Source organism: Notolabrus celidotus, chromosome 23 (assembly GCF_009762535.1).
Source record: "Notolabrus celidotus isolate fNotCel1 chromosome 23, fNotCel1.pri, whole genome shotgun sequence".
Taxonomy (NCBI): Eukaryota; Metazoa; Chordata; class Actinopteri; order Labriformes; family Labridae; genus Notolabrus; species Notolabrus celidotus.
In genome coordinates, this window is record NC_048294.1 from 14,623,938 (window position 1) to 14,647,898 (window position 23,961).

The following is a 23,961-nucleotide window of genomic DNA, read 5'->3' on the forward strand; positions in this document are numbered from 1 at the left end:
TTTTAAGCAAGCTTTATGGTAGCCCTAACATATAGGTTATGGCATAAAAATCCCAGTTAACTGTAGATGTAAAATATAAAGCAACATCAGAAAAGGTTTTTCAGTAACTTTGAAAAAAAAATAGTGAATGGCTGAAGCATTGACCATAGGTAAATATGGAGGACGCGCCTCGAATTGGAAAAAGTTAAAGTGAATCCAAAGTAGAAGATTGACATAATCTCTGTGATATCCCCAATTAGTTTTAAAGCAAATATGGCAGTTTATGTAACAGAAACACTGACTCCAACTTACTTTTGATCAGTACAACCCAAGCAGCAACCTCTGGTCTCAAACTATGAAGCCCATGTTGAAGTGTTATAAACTGCAATTCATTGAGAATCCACTTGAGGCTGGCTGCAGAAACACCGGAAACCACATACACACCAATTCAAAAAAGGGGGGGTGAATTTTTTTTTTATGCAACGGTTCCGAAGAAATTAAGATTATGAGTTTTTGCCCAAATAGGGACATGACTGACTTGACTCCGGGACGGGAACACATAGCTGTTGGCTAGGAGGCTGAAACTCCGCTTCTTTACGTCACACTATGCCTGGTTGAGTTCCGCATTTCCAATATGGCTGCTGCTGTCGATTGGCTTCAAAACAGCGCTCAGGAACAGATGTGTGATGTCACGGATACTACGTCCATATTTATACAGTCTGTGTTCCAACCACAGGCAAAGAGGACGAACAGAGTTGGGCCTTATGCGTCTGTGTTAACACCTACAACATACCTCCCTGTCAGCCAAGCCCAAAGTTTTGCAACTTTAAATGTAACTCCTATGGTTAAAATACTCAAAAAGGATGAATTACAAACAAAAAAACCCGTGTACAGTGTGAAAGATTAATGAAATGAGCTATTAAGACAGAAAACATTTTTTTAACCAGCTTCAAGTAGACACCTGAGAAACTGTAGTTTATAGAAAATCTAAAACTTTTGACTTCACTTCTGGGGAGTTGTTATGCTGTCCATCGTTTTATACAGTCTGCAAGCTTGAATATATACCTGCTACAAAAGAGCCCTAAGTCATAGACAAAGCAAAGCCTTTGGAAGTGCAGCAAATGCTATATGTAACACAACTTCTCACCAATGGTCCTTTGAATTTGGATCTATCTTTCATCTATCTAGCCTTGATGACATTTAATGAAAGTAAACATATTCTAAAAATGACGAAAAATGTGGGAAAAAATGTAGTCAAAACATAAATACAAAACCTGTTCGTGAGTATAGACCAAAACCTTCAAAATATGAGAACTTTTTTCTGTGTAAATCCAAATGTTCAATGTTAGATGTAAAATAAACCACAACAACATTGCTTTAATAGACTGTCAGATTACCTCGTACTTCAAGTTTGTGTCTTTGGGTGAAATGGTAATTCTAAAGAAGGGTAATGACATAGAGGCTTCACCTCAGCCAACCTAGGCTTGTTGGTCTGAGATCATTTTAAATGCAGTAAACTGTTGTAGACCAATGTAAGTCTTGTATGCCAGTCAATACAGTGTATATATAGCACTGTCAACCATGACAAATACAGAGACAAGGTAGTTCAATACAGAATATAGAAGTCAAAACCTGACATGGTAGGACTGGTTACATTCAGTTCTTGGCAATTGCGGTTAACAGTTGCGCTTTGTTCTGAAAGGACTACATGAGAAAACAACAGATTTTATCAGCTGTAAACATGTCTGACAGCAGACCAGCAGGCTTAGTGAAATGGGAACCCTGGTCAAAGCAGACGAACCCAGTGTGAAAACGACCCAAGCTGTTGAATGGCAGGATGAGTGTAGCATCCTATGTTTTGTCAGGCAGTTTCTAGAGGAGCTCAGCAGGCTGTAGGGGTGTGATAGAGGTCAACTGCATGATTGAATCCACCATAGCAGAGCCTCAGACCCGGACAGCAGGACCTTTCAAAGCTGCCCATGGCTCCGAGCATCTGTTCATATGGGGAAAATCAATCATCTCATCTCCAAAGTAGAGTGTATTGGACAAATTAGGGAGCTGGCATACCTCCGTGTTACTCTTTCCTGGCTGGCGATTTTTTCTCAGACACAAAGTTGTTCCTGATGCACTTGACTTTCATACTCAGACAGTTCTGGGAGACGGCCACCTCATTGTGTAATTGAAAACCCAGTGCCGTGCCACTACACTTGCACAGTTTGGCTACCCGGCGGAGCATCTGCAAGCAGTTCTGGTCCGGCTCTCGACTCTTTGAGGCAGGCGCTGGCTGGCTGACTGCTCGGAAACAGAAAACCCCTGGCTAGCTGAGAATAATAAGTACCCATGGGAAGCTGCCAGATGGACATTTACTGTGGAGCCTAGCTGGAGAGGGAGAAATCTGTCAAACATCACACCAGGCATCTGTGGGAGAGCAGTGCAGGTTCACGTCCACCATGTCGGATAAGAGGAGTGCTCTATGTCGAGACTAAAGCTGTTAGATTTTAACACATTATATCTAGTTGATGCATTTACCGCCTTTCAAGGTCAGCTATTCACATTACATTAAACCCACCTGTTACAGCTTTCAATAATGTCTTCATAATGGATGCTTTGGAGACACTCATCATATGTTTGTAGTGGCCATTGTAAGCGCAGTCTTCGAATAGCCTTTCACATTTAACTCAGATTTGATTACTATTTCCGAGGCATTCAGCAGATATTACATTAAACGTAACATATTTTTCCAGATGGTCTGCTGTGCAGAGGATATCCGAAAGAATACAGAGATCTGAGTTTATGTTTAATACTCGTGGAGATAGCCAGATAGTCTAAAGAGATTCTGTTTCCTTCTCCTTAAAATTTGGCAGAGGCGGTTTGATCTGTTCTCAACATGGCAGAACAACTAAAAAGTATGTTCCTTTCTTCGATAGTCCTTGAAGCCCCGTCTTTTGACTTACAGTAGAAACGTCCGGTATTCCTTTTCCTTTTTTTTCCCACACACTCTTCAATACAAAGCTATAGGCGAGGAATTACAATTGGCTCATTATACTCTCGGAAGCTCAAGGGCTCCAGAGACGATAGGAGAGGGAGAACAAGAGAGAAAAGAGCACAAAGAGTTCACCCCGGTATCGTCAGCAGCGAAAGAGGACCTTGGTTCTCTTCGACAAGCTGTGCACCAGTTATTATTGCATTATGTCTGGCAGCACTCCTCTCAGACAGGAACTGAGCCACACTTGATCAGCGATATGACACTGGCAGAGAGGAGAGTGATTGCTGGCTGCTTAGTTAAGCAAATACCATTATGCTGTTGAAGTCTAAAAGTAGATCTGTGCTCGGTGGGAATGATAAAAGACCAGCCCGGACAGTATCCAAAGCACTGGCAGCTTTCTAATACTCAGGAGTGGATTCTTGTGAAATGGTTTTATGGTTTATTCTTCCCTCAGAGAACAAGAACAATGCTATTTGTGGATGATACACTGCTTTCAAGTCTCCATCTGGGCTTCTCATGCCCTGGAAAAACTGATCTTTTATGGGGTTTAAAATATCAAGAATAAACGGCTAATTACAGAGCCTTTCTGACGACTGTATGCATTATCTATAATTTTCTTTGTGTACACAGCTAAGGTAACAGAATATGTTTTATAGCAATGATCTTGAGTTCACAGCCCTCGCTTGTATGGAGAACAAGCGAGGAGTCATTACCCAAAACCATTAGAGAGCAACCATAGCTTGTTCCTGCCGAGGGTCTTAATATTAGCGCTTTCTTGTCTTTTAGCCGTGCCCTCTGGGTAACGGGCCATTTCGCTAATGGTGAGTTTCTCAAGCATGTGTCAAAAGCCTCCTGGCATATGAAAAGCTCTTGAGGGAGCTTAAAGTGATCGTTTCCCACTCTTTTTTAAAAACATAACTACTGCTGGGTATGTTGTTAATACAAAATATGACTGATAGCTTGTTAGCGTGATTTTGCATATGTTCTACTGTAATTAGACGTGAGTGACAATTCACCGAGTGTTCACTTTTACAGGTTCCATGGAGAAATCTGCCAACTTTGTTCCGTTAACAGAGCCTGCCAGTCCTTCGCTTTTACTCTTGATAAGCAATTTATGATATTTACATAAAAATCACTCATTATGTCCTATTTTCACATACTATGCACATGATGATGCTTTTATGGCGTGTGACAGCAATTTGGGCAGACACACCAAACAGAGTCATGCACACTTGGATGCCCCTTTCCTGGACTTGCTGTTATGAACAGATGGCTTAGCTTTAACTTTATCAGTGGCGGTGGTGTCACATGTAAACGCGATAAGTTTATCCAGTGCCTGGGGAGAGCAGCATTCCGTCAGACGCTAACAGCATATGGTGAAGGCACATTAAGGTGTTCTTTCTCTCTTTCCCTGCCTTCCTGTTGTTTGCATGGTTGTGCAGCCAAGCATCAGATGCTCACTTCACAAGACAAAATATATATATGTGTGTGTGTGTGTGTTTTGGAGTGTGTACCGATGGAGAGGTAGGCACCCAATGTAAGATCTTGTGGTTCCTGTTGGATCAGTTTTATGTGTCTTCAAAGCTCTGCATCTCTCTATCCACTCATCTATCTGCATGTTCTATTCCCATACACAGTTCTTCTTGTTTTGTGTTTGTACCTTTAAGGGAATTTAAACATCGTTGCTGCTGGGCAAGGTGAAGTAGTGTTTTTCCATTTTGGAGAGAAATCGCAAGGCAATATCAGCTGTGTCAAGGAGGTGTTGTTTTCCCTCTCTCTCCCACTAATAACAGCCTCCATTGCCATCCCAACCTAGCCGCCTCAGTAAGGCACTCAATTCCAACATTGGAAGGAAAACGTGTTTACCAAATCCTACATGTGTTGCATTCCTACATTAAGCTGAGTGTCAATCAAAGCCCTGTTTGCTTGAGCAAGTGGCTCAGTCTTCCATGCACCAACATGACAGCATGGTGTTGGATGCAAATCAGATGCACAAGAGAAATTACATTCACCTTGTCTAGTTTGGAAGTACACAGTAGATGTCGAAGTGTTTGTACCGAAAAGCTTTTCTGCTGAGACACTGCATCTGTTGAAGGGTATGTTTCTTTCATTAACATATTTAAGATAATTTATTAAACCCAGCAAATCACTCATAATTCTAAAAGCTAATTGTATAAATCATCAGATAAAGTGGGACCTTCCCTGGACGCTAGGGCCATTTTAATAATAATAATAATAATAATAATAATAAAAATAATAATAATAAAATAATAATAATAATAATAATACATTTTATTTATAAAGTGCTTTTCAAGAACTCAAAGACACTGTACAATTTTAAAATCAACACAAGCAGGTGAGTTTTAAATAGAGATTTGAATGTTGAAGGGTCAGAGCAGTTTTGGATATGAGTGGGGAGAGAGTTCCAGAGGGTGGGAGCAGCTATGGAGAAGGCTCTGTCCCCCAAGGTTCGGTGCTTGGTTCTGTGAGGTGGAGACAGGAGGTTAGCATATGAGGAACGCAGGTTACGGGATGGAGTGTGATGGTGGAGGAGGTCAGTGAAGTAGGAAGGGGCCTGATGGTGGAGGGCTTTGTGGGTGAGGAGGAGGATTTTAAACTGTATGCGGTAGGGGAAGGGGAGCCAATGAAGATGTTGTAGGATGGGGGTGGTGTGGTCACGGGAGCGGGTGCAGGTGTAATCAATTAATCGATCAGTCGATCAATAAATCAATCAATCAGTCAATGAGTCAACAAACCGATCAAACAATCAAACTACCAACCAATCAAACCACCAACCAACCAACAGAAATAACTAACACACTGATCAAATAAACAACCAATTAACCAATTACTTACCAACCAATTAACAAAAAAAAATCAACTGAACTACCAGTCAACCAACCAACAAATTAAAGAAACAACCAATCAATTAAAAAATTAACCCAGTAGCCAATTTATAAATCAACTGGTCAACCAAAGAGCTGAACAAACTAATCATCCAAATAATTAAACAACCAAACAGTAAAAGAAAAACCAACAAATTAAATCTTACTTATAAAGCATCAAGTCAGAACAAAAGCACTATGTGACATAATACCAAAAAATTCCCACTAATAATCCACCACACAGCCTCCGGTGACCATGGCTTTTTAAACCCTTCTTTTTAACAGGCAGAGACCTGAGTAGACTCATTGAACAGCCATCTGCTACAACACTGACTACTTAATTTTTTTTTTTACTTTAGAGCCATTGTTTTTTTAACCAATAAGTTAATACTGTTATAAAATTACCTCCAGCACTTTTGATTTACTGTTTCTTTCTTTTGCTCAGTTTTGACATCTCCTTTGTGCTAGGCTTCAACTCAAGAATGAATTCTCTGATATGTCACAGCATGCATCCCACAAAACCCCCTCGAGCTTTTCCTTTTTTTCTTTTGTTGTTCCTGTTTTGACGTCTCTCTAATAAGCGGCAGCAATTAGCCTGCTCTTCAAAAAATATAATTTTGTATTGTGTATCAGGGTTTGGTCATTAAATGCAACAAAGGCAGTCAAAAAGAGACACAATAGGCTAAGCTGATTAAGGGTGCAGCCGAAACGACGGTCGGTTGAGAAACAATCAGGGAAATTTACTTGATTTTACATCATCCTGTTAAAGACAATTGACAAAAAACATTTTTCAAGTGAAGTAATGTGTTGTGTTATTTTTTCCATTCAACATGCATGTTTTTTAGCCTGTACATATTAGTCATGCCTATTTGTTGTTCTTTTGTATTTATAGCTGATGTTATTGTTATTACATTTTTTTATTTTGTATGTCTTATTCTTATGCCTTGCACAAAGAGAGCACAGTTTACTTAAGTCAAATTCCTTGTGTGTTCAAGCATACCTGGCCAATAAAGCTGATTCTGATTCTGAAAAACCCAAGATCAGGACCCTCATATGTGCATATACTATTTGCTGCATGTACAGATTAGATCCTTATGATGTGCTGCGGTTTGCAGTATAAAGCCTTGAATTGTTTTTATTGCTGATAAATCTGTAGGGGCATCAGCTGAAGTCATGTGGTCTCCTCAGAGACAGCATCTGGCCTAAGTTGACTCAAACCTCCAGCATCCAAATTGGCAGAACATTTTAGAATGATGAAGACCACTGGATAGAATCCATGGCCTTGCTTCTCTAAAGGTTGAATGTCAGAGGTTGTTGGGTGGCCAACCCATCTGCCGGTCTGGCACCAACTACATACAGTAGAGGCTGGATGTTAGTAATCAAGTGGCATGCTACGTGGGTGTCTGAGTGGAGACAGGCTGTGTCGTGTTCATCAGAGCATAGCATTCAGATTATGTCATTGTCAGCAGCTTGATTAATCATTTTTTGACAACCACAAAGAAACGGTGAGTTATTTATTCTTTGTGGACTGTCAAGGTTTGTCAATGTATTAAGAGTAAAGGCATATGCTTAATCACATTCAGGAAATATCACAGTGAGTCTTGTTCAAAATCACTATCACCACCTGGTCCCGGTGAGAAACCGAGGACTCCCACTGGACGAAATGACATTAAGCATGGGCTCATGATCATGGAAGGATTAACCTATTGGTGGGCTTGAGGGAAAAATTGGATGTTTGGCCCAGTGAGCCCTGCCACCCACATAGAGTGCCCTAAGTCCATTTTATATACACTCTGTCAAATCCAAGCTCTTATCAGGTGCAGGCATACAGCAAACAGGACAAGGCAGGTGCATTATATCCCTACACACCTGAAGAGAAGACAGTAGTATAACATGAGCCAATATGTCCTGTGAGCTAGGTGTGTGGACATTAGATTAGACAAAAGTTTCTTTTTCTTTAAGTTTGCACAAGGTTAACACGATATTGAAATACTTGATAAGATGTTATTCTTAAGTAGAAGGGCATGACTTTGTCTTCCTGTGCAGGACCAAATTTAACTAAATCAGATATAAATGGTGCAATTTCTCTAATAAAATGGTGGGTAACCAATTGAAGATACATAGAGCCATAAATCAGCACATCAAGACCAAATACAACATGATTTACAATGCTGACCTTAGCAGAAAGCTGTAGATTACATAAGAAATGTATTGAATGCAGTTGACATGGACATCTATTCGAAAAGGGTTAAAAAAGAAACCTTTAACTGGTCTGTTAAGTGCATTTGAAAGAAGCAGTTTGGACAGCATTTGATTTAAGAAATGAAGGAATCAACTGTAATGATTGAGCGTGATGTACAGCCATGGTATTAGTTACATATTGCCACTTGTCCACCCTGTTGTCCAGAATAAAATAATAATAACAGTATGAATAGATAAGTATTCACAATGTAACAATTTACAGGCTTGGAGCCTCAGTAGTGGACTGTTATATTTAATCGTTTCTTCTTAATTACTTTTAACTTTACAGCAAACACCATGTTTAAGGGCTGCAGCATATTTACCCTGCAGAGCTGTATGTACACACAAAGCCGCTCCCCCATGTCCCAGTGCATTACTACTTTTGCTTTCTTGACCAATCCCAAAATAGAAACCTGTGTTAATTGGTCCTCTGTGGTCTGCCATGCAGAGACATCCAGGTTTGTAAATACAAGAGAGGATGTGTCCTCAATTGTCCCTTGTTACAGATTAAGGCCTGAAGCCAGATGGGAAACTTGAGCCAAGCTGTTTTTGTTTGTGTTTTTTTCCACTCTGACATGTGCGCTGACATTCCTGCAGGTCAAATCAGAAAGAAGCAGTATGGTTTTGTGTGTATGCCAAGTGCCTCAAGTGACCACAGGCCTTGCTAAAGGGTTACCCTGCAGAGCAATGGGATTCAAGCATGTGACATATGGATAGGTTAATGAATTAGTGATTGCAGAAAATAGGGTTGTGATCTCTACTAGAGACAAATCCAAGTTACAAATTGCAAAGAAACATTTGAATACTGCCTCAACTCTGCATCAGTCTGCAATGTGCAAACATTATTTTAGCTGGGTGGAGGTAAGATTTATTAAAATGTCAAGGACACAAGTTATTATGCACTTTTATGTACACCTGCCTTCTTATGCATATGGGGTCAGGTCCCAACTGGATTTATTTGCATCTCACAATAAAAAGAAGTGCTACAGTTTGGTTTGTAAGTAGGAAGTCATCTGCACGGCAGGTCAAAGTCTGACTCTAGCCATAACTGCAATCTTCCCTTTACTTAGTGCTAAAATAGATGCCAAACCATAAGTATTACAGAAATTAAGAACAGGTATTGGATATAAAGGGAAAAAAATGTCACCAAATGCAATGTGGATATCAGCAACTTTGATATTTATAATGTTGGTGTCTGCTCTTGTGAGTTGTGTCGTCAGATGTCTTACATCTGCTGTTATCCGAAAATTGTTAGAACACCAACTAAACATCCTGCTTTATTACATTTGGGTTTTAATTTCCTTCAGTAAAATAAACAAGCCTCATGTACTGGATCCATATCAACTAAATTATCAAAGCAAATATGGAAGCATGTCCTTGAGCATTCTTAACTACATGGAGCTACTCCCTGAAGATAGTTGGTCCAAATGAGGAACAACAAACAATAAGAACTTAACAACATTAAACAACATTGAGCAACATTTAATTCTGGGAGTGATGACAACCTAACTTTCGGTCAACCGAGAAACTAAAAATCCCGAATCCTGTATGACATTTTACAAATTGCCAAGTCACCCGTCAGTCTTGTAAAACCGTACTGTTCCTTAACATTTAATTTGAAGTTTACATGTGGCGGGTATACTCCCTCAGCCTCTGTCATGTTTGTTTTGAACTCCTACGCTATTCTTCAATACAAAAGTATACATCCATGGCGCACATACAGTAGCCTACTTCCACGGCGCATGTTAACGTAATGTAGCTCAGGGGTTCTCAAACTTCTTGGGGCCAGGGACCCCTTACAGGTGAGGACATTTTCCAAGGACCCCCTCATGATTGTAACATAGGTTAAGAACATTCTTACTATCATTTGCACTCTTAGTTGCCCTTGGAACTATTTGTATTGTAAAACTGATCAATCTAAATACTTCAGACCTGTTCCATAGTGATAAACAGAAAACACTTCACCATCTGTGTTTTCTGGCAGATGTATTCCTCACTCTTTCGCTGGAAAAAGTCTTTAGTTTTGTCCTTATATTCCGGGTGCTTTGTGATCAGATGTTGCTTTAGTTTGGCCGGCTTCATAGCTTTGTTCGCTAGCACCTGAAGACCTATGATGCATTTTGGTTTCCATCACTGTTCTCAATAAAACCAAACTCTACATACCTGTCGTCATATTGTCTTAATTTAGCTAGCTTGGGCTTAGCATCACTTGACGATGTGAACTGATTTAGTAATGGCTCCATTCTAGCGAGGTAGTAAGCACAGCTAAGTAGTAGCAGGAACAGTTGTGACCAGAGTGAAGTGTGTATGAGTGATACGTGACAGATTGATGTGACGTGTCACAATCATATCAATTTCTATTGGCCCAAAGACAACTAGGGTGGGAGTAAGGGGCACAACATGCTGGTTTCATCGGCGCAAATGGTCCTCATCTGTATATATGCTGTTTTTAATGACACAGCATGATTTTATAATTTACTACACATCTTTTATTTATAATTATTTCACGGACCCCCAGGGGTCCTAGGACCCCACTTTGAGAACCACTGACATATATCTTATGTAGGAGGAATAAAATATAAATAAAATAAAAAGTATGAAATTATTAGGCCATTTTTTAATGTGTAGAATATCTAATCTTAAATGGATCAGATTTTACCAGCACATCTCAATTTCATTCAGAAACTGCATCCACACACAGCTGCTCTACCCATGCACGTGTCTGTGAGTCCGTGATTTGGACATAATATGAATTAGTTAATCTCACTATCACTAGGGTCTACAGTTCTGCATTGTAAAGCAGAATCTTTGCATAGAGATGAGGTGGGGCCTATTTTTAAGCCATGACTCAAATTGACCACCTGCCTTCAGAATGGACCACAACACTTAAAGTCTGAAGACATCGTTGTGTTGTTGTGACTTTTACAAATCCAATAGCCTAATAGTTGGTCTTAATTTCAGTCCTGCTGAAGTATCTCATCTCAATGTTGCTAATTAAAAAGGATATTTTCTTTCATGCAGTGCATTTTAAGTCGAATTACGTGACTGTCAGGCGACACAAGTCGTTCATCGCCTCCCCACATTGTATTTACTTGGTGTTTCTTAAGAAGTGGAGAGGTTGTTACATGTGTCACCGCCGCATCACGCCCCATCGTTAATTTGCCATCTTGTTACCGTACATCCACCTCTCACTTCTTTTATTCCCTCGCTCTCAAACTTTCCCTCTTTGCCTCAGCATGATAATCACCTCACTTGAAAGATGGCAAGCAAAGAAAAGGAATCAGGATACTGTATGCAAGAATAACAAGCTGACACTGCACACTCAACGGCAGTGAATAATCTTTCCCACATTTTTATTCCTCCCCCTAGCTTTGCACTGTAAACATTGCCAGTTATCTATTTTTATCCCGCTCCTTTCTTCTTTTCCTTGCACTAAAATTCTGTTTACCCTTCAGTTTTCTATTGTCTCAGATTCTTAGTGGAATTGTGATCTGACGATAGGACTCATTTCTGTAGTGGCAAATGACCTTTCACACCCAGAGAGGCAATATCAATATCAAATTCTTACACCAATGCAGATTTTAAAAACGTGTTTGACATGCAGAAGCAGTAAAACAAAACAGGCTAACATGAAATATTAAATTCTTCTGAGCAAAGAAGATGAACTACATCAGTGTCTCTTGAAAATCCTGTCATCACTCTTTGAACCGTGTTAATCGATGAGTTAGAACAGGTAATTTACAGGGCAGACTTCCAGTGAGGCCATGTTCAAACGGGTGCATAATGATTATATTAACATAATCCAGTCTTGCTAAATTGGATCAGCCATATTATTAAAGCTTTCACTCAGTGTGGTTAATTCCTCTCATGCTCAAGCCCTAATGAGAAATAAAGAAGCACTTACAAGGCAGCGTATAGACTGAAAGGCAGGTAGAGATTACCTGCCTCCCTCGCATGATCTCATTCTCACTCTCTCCGTGTGTGTCATGTGTACACGGATAAAAACAAAGCAAGCCACTCACACACTCATGAGTTCACTCTTCATCTTATGGTATCGGTTTCTGTGCCTACCTCACTTGAAAAAAAAAATCACCCTTTGTTATAAACCTAGAAGAATTCCTCATTAAAGGCTCTTTGGGAAACTGTGTAGAACAAAGACCTGCTGATACTCGTGATTTGGCACTAAATGAGGTCTTTAAAAGTGAAAATAACATAGCTGTAAAATGCAGTGCTTAAAAGAGGGTACACACTACAATATAACAGTGATGGTTTTAGTCCCAAAGACAGAAGTCAGAAAATTCTCGATTTTTCAAATGGTTTTAAAAATTAGCTTGCTGGATTCAACTGTAGTCTGAGGTATGCTCAGACCAATTTACTTCCCCTAACCTGCACAGAAGATGATCTTGGCTACATTGATTTGGAATCAATCAGATATCCTGTTGTGTGGGAGTCCCCTGAGGACAGCTGATCATGCACTCTTTGAATTGTCACGTGGAACAAAACAATAGCTAATCAGGAAGCAATCTGACTGGAGATGGAAGTGAAACAAACTCAGCCATGGGGACAATAGTAAACACACAGACAAGCATTAAGTAAGATAGGCATCAGAAACCGAGGACCAACTTGTTGAATTAAACAAAAATCACTACCATTAAGGATGTAGTATGTAGCTAAGCAGCTAGCAACGTTTAGCTTGACAACCATCCTGTCGTCCGCTGTGTCTCTTTTGTCTAACGTCACGCTTGACCGCAAGAGATTTTGCAAGATTTCCAGTTTTGAGAGGCGGGACTCGTTGTTGGTGAATGGAATCTGTTATGGTGCGTTCACACCAGACGCGAACAATCGCGCTATTTGTGAGAATGTTTTGTGTTTACTCGCTCAAATCGCATGTCAAAATGGCGTGTACACGAGTGCTCAAGACACGAATATTCGCGAGAGGGAGGGGGGGTTCCCACGCCACAGCTGTCTGTTGTCATCAAACAAGGTTGAGCTTGCGGACATTGAATGGGGAAGCAGATTATGCTAAAGGGGCAGAGCTAACTTCCTACCACAACCCATAGCAGGATTCAAGTGACAAAGTTTTTCACAGCTCACCAGATAATCCTCCTCACTCTCAGTCCTCACAGTGAGTTCCTGTTTATTCCTGGTCCCATAAAAACAGGTAGGCTGTTTTCGAAACGGCCTGCTACATACTACTTACTAATGTAGTAGGCAGTAGGTATTGCGTACTACATACTGCGTTTGAATTTAGTATGTAGTGTGACTGTTCTGTTCGATCCGTGTTGCAGTACGCTGGGCCAGACGTCACTGGATTTCCGGTTTGGGAAAGCGTAAGTAAACAACGGTGAAGCCGATAGAGAAACTGCTTCTTTAGCATCCATTTATGATTTAAAAAGTTAGGAAGTGGTTTATATGTAATTTAATAACTTTCACAGCACCCAAAAACAGATTTCCACCCGTCAAAAAAGAAGGAAAAAGAAAAAGCGGAACAAGCGCTGTGCATTGTGGAAAACAGTACGCAAGGCAGACTGGTCCGATGCATGCTGTGAAATTTTCCCGAATCAGTAGACATCCGGGGAGTTTTGGCATACTGAAGATTTTGCTCTTGTTCACATACTACTTACTGCATACTGGATTTTGGCCAAATCAGTACATACTGCTAGTATAGTAGGCGGTTTCGGAAACAGCCGTAGTGTCACAGAGTTTGGGGAAGCTACACAGAGATAGAATCAAATTGTCCCATATATTCCAGATGAGGGAATCTCCGCTGGTCCATACGTCACACAACACACGTCACCGAATGATCTGCATGCTTATTGGCTATCGCGACTTGATGGATTCGCTGGAGTTCAGGTATTTCAACTCGCGCAAATGAATTTTTACTGTATGCTCGCCATTTACGCGAATCATGCGCCTCTTTCATGCGAATCTCGCCATTTGCGTCCCACAATTTGCTCGGCCAGACCACTACTCGCGTCTCTACATTGACTTTACATGTAATTCATTCACGCAAATGATTTTATTCGCATTTGATGTGAACGCACCATGAGTGTGTGATGTGCCCTTGGAATCACCCTAACTTTTCTCCATATGGTGTCACTACCAGTCATTACCACTCCTTTATCAGTGCGATGAAAGCTACGTACCAAATGCTTCTCTGGACTTTTTGAAGAGGAACTATCCATAAGGGAGTTCCCTGAGAACTTCCCACCACTTTTTTCTGTCTGCATTTGCACCACCATAGTGATGATATGAACCTTAAAGTTCAATAATATAGTTACAGATCTGTGCTTTGGGTTTACTTGCTGTTACCCTATACTGCATTTTTGGCGGTAGTGGTATTGGAAAGCCTATTCTCAAAATAAGGACACTGCATTATTCATACAACAATTAAAAAAACAAAGCTGTAGAGTTAACAGTGCTCTCAGTTGAAGTGCACATTTATGAATATGAACCATTCCCTGCAGTTGCTTTGTTTTGTCTGCCCTGCCCTCATGCCAATACTTTGTCACAACACATACAGTTTGTACTGATTCATGGCAATTATTGTCCCTGCTTGTAGAAAGAGACCTTTAGCAGTTCTGGCATGTATGAATAAGCTAACATGCTAAATTCCCACACAGCACTCCAAGGGGAACCATTCACTGTCTTATCACGCTATCTGTCAACACACAATGCTAATTCAGGTGTGAATGGTAAACTCATTTCAATTTTGCAATCCGGCCATGCTTTCAGAAATATTGAGAGTCTGCCCACTTCACTGCTTCCCATTGGACACACATACAAAAACCTGATATCCAGAATAAATTGGGAATGAAATGAATTAAAAAGAATTAATCAGGATGCTCATGCATAATATGACAGTCAATACCCTATCGATCACTGTAGAATTTTAATTTACCCATAATGACAGAACATTAAGTGAACCTGATTGATAGTTTTTACACATGGGAGGACACAATTATCCTCTGCATAGGCTGCGAACACACTCACACATTCCCTCACACACAATGCCAACTTGAATCCACACACACTCCCCTTCCATAATGTTATTATCTCATTCTCCACGGTCTCATTTTTCACAAAGCCCCGGGGTGTGTGAGGGACAGTCAGGGTTGAGCTCACACAAGCCTTGGCTGCACACCCGACTGCCAGCGAAGGTCTGTGCTAGTACCAAGTGCAACGCTGCCAGAAGAAATAGGAACAGGGAAATGGAAAGAACCCAGATGATCCCGGGACACATTGTAGTGCAGAAGTCTTTCACGCTGCCAGTGGGAGCAGCTGCTTGACTTTATTGGACATAACGGGTTATTCTGTGGTCACAATTGGAGACTTGCTGTCAAAAGGACATGTCTTAAAAAGAAAAATAGGGACACGTCTGTGGAGCAACTTAAAACAGAATAACTACAACTTAATAGCAAATAGATTCTGACTAAGGTCACGTTTTTTCTTCAGAACCCAGTTTTGAACCTGCATTCTGATGTGGAGGAAGAAACATTTACAACTTGTTTGACTTTTAAGACAGTACTTCAACTGTACATTTCCGATCTAGAGGTCAAATCCAATTCTTCACAAGTATTAGTTAATATTGACATATAATCCCTTGACTAGCAATAACCATTGAATTAGTGTTTAAAACATCTTTGTTGTGCTTCTTCATTGAAATATAGCTCATATTTTCTGTCTGGCATAGGGGAAGGCAAGGTTCTGTCACGACATGGTTGGTTATCAAACAAAGATTTTTATTCACATCAACAGTGCTTTTTTGATGTCTAAATAAACTGTGGGATTGATTTTGCATTCAGGACACACAACTGTCCATTTTCCCATCTGTTACGTCTGGCCCTGCACTGTAGACTGCAGCGCTGCTCTGACATGGTGCGTCATCATTCAATGAATCCTCAGCAATACTGTTTCTTCTTATCGTCTGTGTGTAGCTGACTTTTCAACTTTTACAAGCTACCATAGATATCCTGCCTCTATCCTTAAGTTATCTTATTTACCCAGTGCTTTTTCTCTTCTTTTTTCTACTTTAAATAACAGAACAAATACACTCTGAAGGTTTTAAGAGTTCAAGTTAAGAAGACGTCTGCTGTTGGGATTTTAAAGTGGTCAGAGGCTATATAATTCTTATTTTATTACATCTGTCAACAAGGTTATATTTGGAGTCCAGGCTGTCTGCATGTCTGCTGATGTTTTTGTTGGTTTGTATCTTGAAATCAACTTAGCAGATTTAATTAAATTTGTTGGAAAGTGAGGCCAAGGGCCAGGAGAGCATCTGATTAGTTTCCAGCTATGTGGTGATTTATCAAGCATGTTTTATTTTTTTCACTAAGCTGTTACTTATGGACTTTGAGCTGTGAAAGAGACATTTTGCCAGTTGAGAGTTCCATGTATTCAACTTACATACATTTTCAGATTTTTAAATTGTTGGCTCAATTATCAGCCTGATGTTAGTTTGTGTTATGTGTTAATGACTTAATATAAGCATGCTAATATTTACCATGCTAAAATTTAGCAGACAGATTTCCTGCTATTACAATTTTTGATAAAAAATTATTGGGAGATTTGATGTTATTGGGAGGTTTGGTGTCAGACTCGTATAAGGCCATGAGCTGGAACATTCAGGCATTGTACCATTGTGTAACTGTTATGAAGTTATGAGAAGTATAAATGTCAGAACTTCACAGGAGCTCAGAAGTAGTGCTGAGTCACTTCAAATTGGAACTCGACATGTGTGTGGTGTAGATAAACATGTTTTTTTGGCTAGTAATGCAGATCTTACAGGAAACTTGAGTGTGTGTGTGAAACTGGGAAGGGAGCCACATGATGCTCTTGAGGGATATTAATCAATGTTGTCAATGGGCAATTGTCTAAAATTGACCTGGGGTTCATGGAGGCCATCACGTAGACCAGATTGTGTGGAGCTGTTGTGAATTGTTTAAAAGCAGAGTGTTTTTATATCATTAAACAAGACTCAGACCATCAAGCCAGACTCTGTTGTTTTGTTCAAGAATATGCAACAACAGAATCAGCCTGATGCTAGCATGCATCAGGTATAGAGCGTATGCATGTGATCTCACAGTAGGCAGGCATTGTGGTCACATCATATTGAATGGCATAAAGCATGTAGCACATAACACTGAAAGCACTGAGTAGTAGCCTCAGTGTTCAGCCGGAATGCAGTGAACATGCAAAACAATTTCAAATAAACATCGAGCTGAGGGGTGTATTGCGAAGCATGATTGTAAGGGAATAACCTGTCTGAGTTTTCAGTGTCCAAAGCTAGCCCTCTCTGCCAGCTCTTTGCCATTAGCATGGTGGTAAACATAGCAGTGTTCTCTTTCAAGTGCTGGATAGCCAGGTAATGTTCCTAACCAATATGCTAAATGTCAGCATGTGAGCATGCCTGCTAGATTTAGCTTTAGCCGGAATACAGCATCATAAAGCTGGTAACATGAGGGTACACTGATAGCCTGCTGGCTAATTAGGTAAGGTTTTTGACTAGTTATATTCAGTGCTATGGCAAACTGTTGGGGTTAAAACTACTTTTACTATGTTATATAAACAGTAAAGACCTCACTCTTGAGCTATAGAACAATCAGTAGACACAGAAGTGACATCTTGCTAGAGGCTGTTGGATCTGATGACTGAACTGCCAGCAGATAGCCACACATATGGTTAGTGTCACATCAGTGACATCATTGAATGTGATGCCTCACACACGGGCTAGCTGTTACTGTTGGGGGGGGGGGGGGCAACTCTCTACCACCACTTATTTGGTTTGGAGCCCAAATTTGTTATTCATTGACACAGAGGACAGAAAACCAAATGTCAATAAGCCCCTCAAAAATGGCTACCATCGCAGACACATTTTTGCTAATGAATTATTTGGAGATTTGATATTATTGGGAGGTTTGGTGTCAGACTTGTATAAGGCCATGAGCTGGAACATTCAGGCATTGTGCAACTGTTACCATTGTGTAACTGTTATGAGGTTATGAGAAGTAGAAATGTTAGAACTTCTCAGGAGCTCAGACGTAGTGCTGAGTCACTTCGAACTAGAACTCGACATGTGTGTGGTGTAGATAAACATGTTTTTTGGCTAGCAATGCAGATCTTACAGGAAACTTGAGTGTGTGTGTGGAACTGGGAATGGAGCCACAGGATGCTCTTGAGGGATATTAATCAATGTTGTCAATGGACCCGGACATTGTCTAAAATTGACCAGGACATTAACATAAATTGACCTGGTGTTCATGGAGACCATCACGTAGCCGTGATTGTGTGTAGCTTTTACTATGTTATATAAAAAGTAAAGACCCCAGTCTTGAGCTATAGAACAATCAGTAGACACAGAAGTGACATCTTGCCAGAGGCTATTGGATCTGATGACTGAACTGCCAGCAGATAGCCACACATATGATTAGTGTCATATCAGTGACATCATTGAATGTGATGCCTCAGACAGGGGCTAGGCTGTTACTGTGGGGAGGCAACTCTCTCTTATTTGGTTTGGAGCCCAAATTTGTTATTCATTGACACAGGCTGAGGACAGAAAACCAAATGTCCATGAGTCCCATCAAGAATGGCAACCATTGGGGCGCTGGTGGCCTAGCAGTTTAAGCACCCCACGTACAGAGGCCACAGTCCTCGCCGCAGGGGTTGCCGGTTCGATTCCCGGCCGGTCGACCATTTCCTGCATGTCTTCCCCCACTCTCTACTCCCCACATTTCCTGTCTCTCTTCAGCTGTCCTAACAAATAAAGGCAAAAAGTACAAAAATATAACTTTAAAAAAAAAAAAATTGTCAACCATCGCAGACAACTAAAACACAGAAGTAGTGATTAACAATGTCAGAGGCAGGAAAACCAAAGCCCAAACCAATAACTCAACACTATCCAACATTTGTCAGGGAGGTGCTATAAACTGTTCTCCATTATACAATTTCCACGTTTACACTTCAAAAGAGGTGACAGGAGTCGTGTGGCAACGGCATCTTGCTCGAAGGTTTGTGCCACTTACATACTTCAACAATTATTTGAAACATTGTGATATATACCAATGTATCAGCAAGAAGGAGTGAGAGGAAAATCAGAAATAACAGCTGTCAACAAAAAAATAAAACATGAGGTGTAAAGTTTGCCGTGGGGAAAACACAGACTTATGGTGACAGTGATTTACTGAATAATGCATTACACTTGGGAGACGAGAGCATATAGAACAAGATACCAAGGGAACTTTTCTGCTCCCACTTTTGTTGTATGAAAAATACTTTTCTAACACATCCACGGGAATAGCGATGGCGACATCTTTAAATTTAGAAAGATGAATAACGCCCCCTGAACGTGTGATGAACACTAATTAACAAGTTTCAGCTTGAGAAAATGCTCGTCTCCTGCCTCTTTGCACATTGCGTCCCCTTGTTGCTGCTGCAGTGGCAGGTTGGGTGGAAGACTGAAAAAGAACCCATTTTTACTGCCTCCTGTAAGATGTTGATTTCTGCACTGCTTCTGAAAGAGTCAACTTCCTTTTTGCAGCTCCTGGCATCTCCATGAATTTCCAGAACACCCATATGCTTAAATCTTCAGTGTTGTTTTTGCTTTTTCACTCACTTTCCCACCCTTGCTTGTCTTCAAGTTTGCTTTGCAGAAGTGTGAAAAAGTGCTGGCATATGTGTTGTTACTGAGAGGTGAACTGGTAATTGGGACAAATGGTTAATTTGATTTAACACTGATTTCAATCTGTTGTGATCCCTGTAGAAATAAATGGAAGCAACCTTTGAGTTTTGGTATTGAAAATGTGTTCAGTAAATGGCTGACCATATCAGACTCAGTACCATCTATAGGTCTCCAGAGAAGGAAATGAACCCTTCCCTTTCAGAGTGCTGGGCATCATGCCCAGACCTGCCTGATCTGTGTAATAGATCTGCCCTGGCCAGCTCAAAGCAAGGCCTTGATCTCAGTCAATACTATTTCCTGTTGTATTTCACACCATGCTGCTGTGGCTAGTCTTGCAAATAAAGTGTAAAAGGGACGTGTTAGGACAGGAGGAGTGCTCCAGCCTGACAGGTAGTCTGTCACAATCATCTGATTGTACCATCTTTAGATAAAACGGATGCCTGAAGGGCCTATTCATACATTGTTGACCACCTCCTGAAGCATCAAAAATACACTATAATACAGTTTACTGCATCTTCAGAAATATTAGAATCCTCCTGTAACTATAAGTGTCTTTCCACATGTTAACAAACTATGTCTGTTTCGTTCTGATGTAAGCACATATTTTGAAGTACAAATAATGATTAAAACACCATTTCAAGGCTTCCTTTGAAGGCTCATCATTGCAGTCATCAGTAGAGACGCTGTTATTTTTTTTAACTGCTGAGCAATACAGAAGACACAGATTTGCAGGCTGTTAAAACTTACAAGTGAGTCTGTAAATGCCCTGAAACACAAAACCAACAGAAGGCTGCATGAACGTGGCCTGTGGGCCGATCCAACACTCCACTCATGTGATGTCACTAAAGTCAACTAAATCCCTTAGACCGGACATGTGTACTACCCTCTCAAATGCTGTCCAACGTGACTGAGTCTGCAGCTGGCAGCAATACTTGCAACCTAGTAGAACAGCAGTCATCGACATCTTACTGATGCCAATAAGCATGCTGACACTGCTTTTTAACAAGGAACATTTTTAAGTGAAATTGCATGACTTGGTCCAGAAACAGACATGGTATGAAGAGAGGGGGGGGAATTCAACAGTTTTTTATTTCTTAATTTAGTTGAAGCTTTTCTGCAGAGCCCCTTAGGAACATAAAGGTAATAAAATTAATATTTTATGCCAGAACTGAGAGTTGTTTGAAGAGAATGCTCAGCGTGCGAGGAAGCTCTCATTGCATTGTAGCCCTCTCATAACTGACCTAGGTAAACTTGGAGAGTTTTTCACAGATTAACTTAAATAAAGTTGGAAAAATAACCTCTTAGGTTCAATAACTGATCAGCCGAATACTGCTTTGACAAAACTGGCACGTCTTTAGACTTTTTGGACTTTATTGTCCCCTTGGGGAAATTGTTTTCCACAGCACCTTTCTGCATTTCCACAGACACAGACAAACACAAGAACATACACTGTAAGCTCAACAAACTATCCACAAAGACACCAACACTCAGACAAAGTTGTATCATTCAGCGAGGCCTTTTGTTCAGGCTCGCTATAACAACAGGGATCAGGCTCTTGCCAAGGCAAGCCCTTCTGCACCTCAGTGCTCTGTACCTGCGTCCTGAGAGGAGTGGGTTGAGGTGGGTGTTTAGTGGATGTGTGATGTCCTGTTCTATTGGGGTTGCGATACATATGATGGCCCTGTTGTTTAAGTCTGTGAGGTTTGGTGTTGGGACCCCAATTACTTTAGAGGCTGTGGTGGTTGTGCGTGTGAGTTTGGCCTTGTTTTCAACATATAGCATTTTGTAGAAGCAGGTTTACAACCATCTCTCCATCAGATACCTCCAAACTCAGCTCTCAGTTGGCTGTGTGCATAGAGATATGATTTTGAGTTCACAGCACGGCTCTTACTGTAGCTCCCAATCTGTCTTAATGTGGTTGAAAAGACGTGTTGGTTTTGTCAACACAACCAAGGAGGATATTTTTCCAACTTTACCTAAGTGGATCTGAGAAAATCTCACAAACTTTACAGAGGTCAGTTACAGGAAGGATACAGCACAACTCTTCAAACATCTGTCACAAAAATATCTCTGCAAGTGTTGCAGCACCGCTGTTGATTTTTCGTTGTGTCTGTCGTCGAAAATAGGAAGTGACTGAATTAAATGCTCTTGTGACATCTCAAATTTTCTTTGGATAAGCCATGATTTCTATTTTTCTCCAAGTCCCTGAAAGGGCTCTGTACTTTTCTGGATGGTTGATGTTGTGTATTGGATTATTTACCAAGATAAATTAGCAGTGCAAAAGAGCAAGGCTAACTGTGACACCATGTCTTAATATTCAGTTGAATGACTTCAGTCGGGGAGGGTAAGTAAGGCATGGCAGGATGATACCAGTCAGCTAGTTGCTCTGACGCTCTCTGCTCCAGTGATGGCTGTCAGTAAAGTCTGCTACACCAATTTTGAAAGATAGGGTGGTAATTATGTGTTATGTTACAACCTGCTCTGCTGCCACCCATTGTGATTGACTCTTCAGCTGACAGCTCTGTCAGGAGCCCGGCAGGACAAACCCTCTGTGGTGTTCAGTTATTTTTTATTTTTTCATATAACTATTAGCAGCAGGTGCACTTTTACTTTCTCTAACTGTGAAAAACTGATGTTTCCACACAACAAACAACAGAGACAGGACGTGAACCTTGCATTTTGGCGGTAAAGTCAGACTCACTCATACAGGATGTTATGGGAAATTTTGCTAGCTGCATTGAGAGCCATTTTTCTCACAATGCAATCAGTTAAGTCCTTATATTTGGGTTGTAATATTCTGCAATAAGATTTAAGTCTATTCTTAACAGGTCAATATGGCTTACATTAGGTGTAAGGAAGTGTTTTGATTAGTGCTGACACAACTTCAGGCTGTATGATTCTAGGTTTTGCAGTGTGCTAGTTTTATCGATGTTAAAAGGAGTCAGTTATTTAAGTTATATCTGTATCTTATTGTAACATCTATACTATTGTTGTTAATTTGTCTTCAGTCAATAATCTCTGCAAATCGCTCATTAGTCTTTCTAAAAAAAATCTGTCTCTTTTCAAACAAGCAGAAAATTCTACATTATTCTCAACATCATGAAGGCCTCTTTAACTCAATAGCTATCTTTGTCTACAAATATAATTATCTTCAAAAACATTGGTTAATGTTAAAAGTGTAATAATTATGAGTTTGAATACAGTCCTTTATCCCAGTATTAACTGTGCTAACATAAAGGGATAAAGCAAACAACTAGTAGACTCTCAAGCATTAATATTGCACTTTTGCTTAACCACCGCTGGGTGTTGGGTCCCTGCACTGTATTTCTAAAGCTTGTGAAGATCTAACTGGAGAGTCTCTAAGGTGTATTATACACAGAGAAATGGGGCTCACAACCACAGCCTTCATCCAACAATCACTTTAAAAGGTGTGCAGTTCCCACTGGTAACTCTCATACACTCTCTTTCTTTTATTCATTACGTACTCTGCCTATCTGTGCTGTTTGTCTCAGACATGGCTGTTGTATATTAAAATGCCATGCAATCACACCATTATTAATCCCTGATTACATTCATATATGAGAAAAAAAAACAACTCAAGTCACTCAAGCTCTATTAATAAGATTGAGTATCCTTGTTTAACACAAGCTAATGGATGTATGAAATAAGCCCCAGCTATTAATGCTTAATGTATAATTGAATGTTCTACATGGCCAAACTTGTTTACTAGGATAATTAATGTTTCTGATTTCCCATTTGCCTGCAGTACGTGAAGAGATGCAGACAGTAAGGCGGGAAAGATGGGAGACAATAAAAAGAGAGAACTCCTTGGCTCAGATGTGAAGGTGCCAAGCTGAAAGTACACAGGTTAAATGACATTATGACACCTGATACAGGGATCCTTTGTGGAGCTCCGAAAAGCCTGGACCTCTCCAAATATTTCAACCTTAAATTTCTGAACAAATGTGTACTATAACCTATAAACTCCTCTACCAACAAATACAGCCAAACAAATAAACTTCCCCCTGGTATGCTTCCTGCAAGGCCTCAGTACTGGCTCCAAACCAAAGCCTGAAAGCTGCTAGCTTTAGATTTTTGTTTGTTTGATGGTGTGTGCATTTTCTCATTTCTCCTGTTGAGTTTGGTTTGTGTGTTTACCTGAGAAGAACAGCAGGGTGTGACCGAGGTGG

The 23,961-nt window shown here is 40.4% G+C and overlaps 1 protein-coding gene and 1 long non-coding RNA gene across 3 annotated transcripts in view; one reads left to right on the forward strand and one right to left on the reverse strand.

Annotated features, from left to right (window-relative positions):
- The window catches only part of LOC117807284 (receptor-type tyrosine-protein phosphatase delta-like), a 429,954-nt gene that overhangs the window by 130,330 nt on the left and 275,663 nt on the right, over window positions 1-23,961 (forward strand). The gene's annotated exons all lie outside the window — the stretch shown is intronic.
- LOC117807286 overlaps window positions 1-23,961 on the reverse strand; it is a 175,908-nt gene that overhangs the window by 67,642 nt on the left and 84,305 nt on the right. The window lies entirely within an intron of this gene.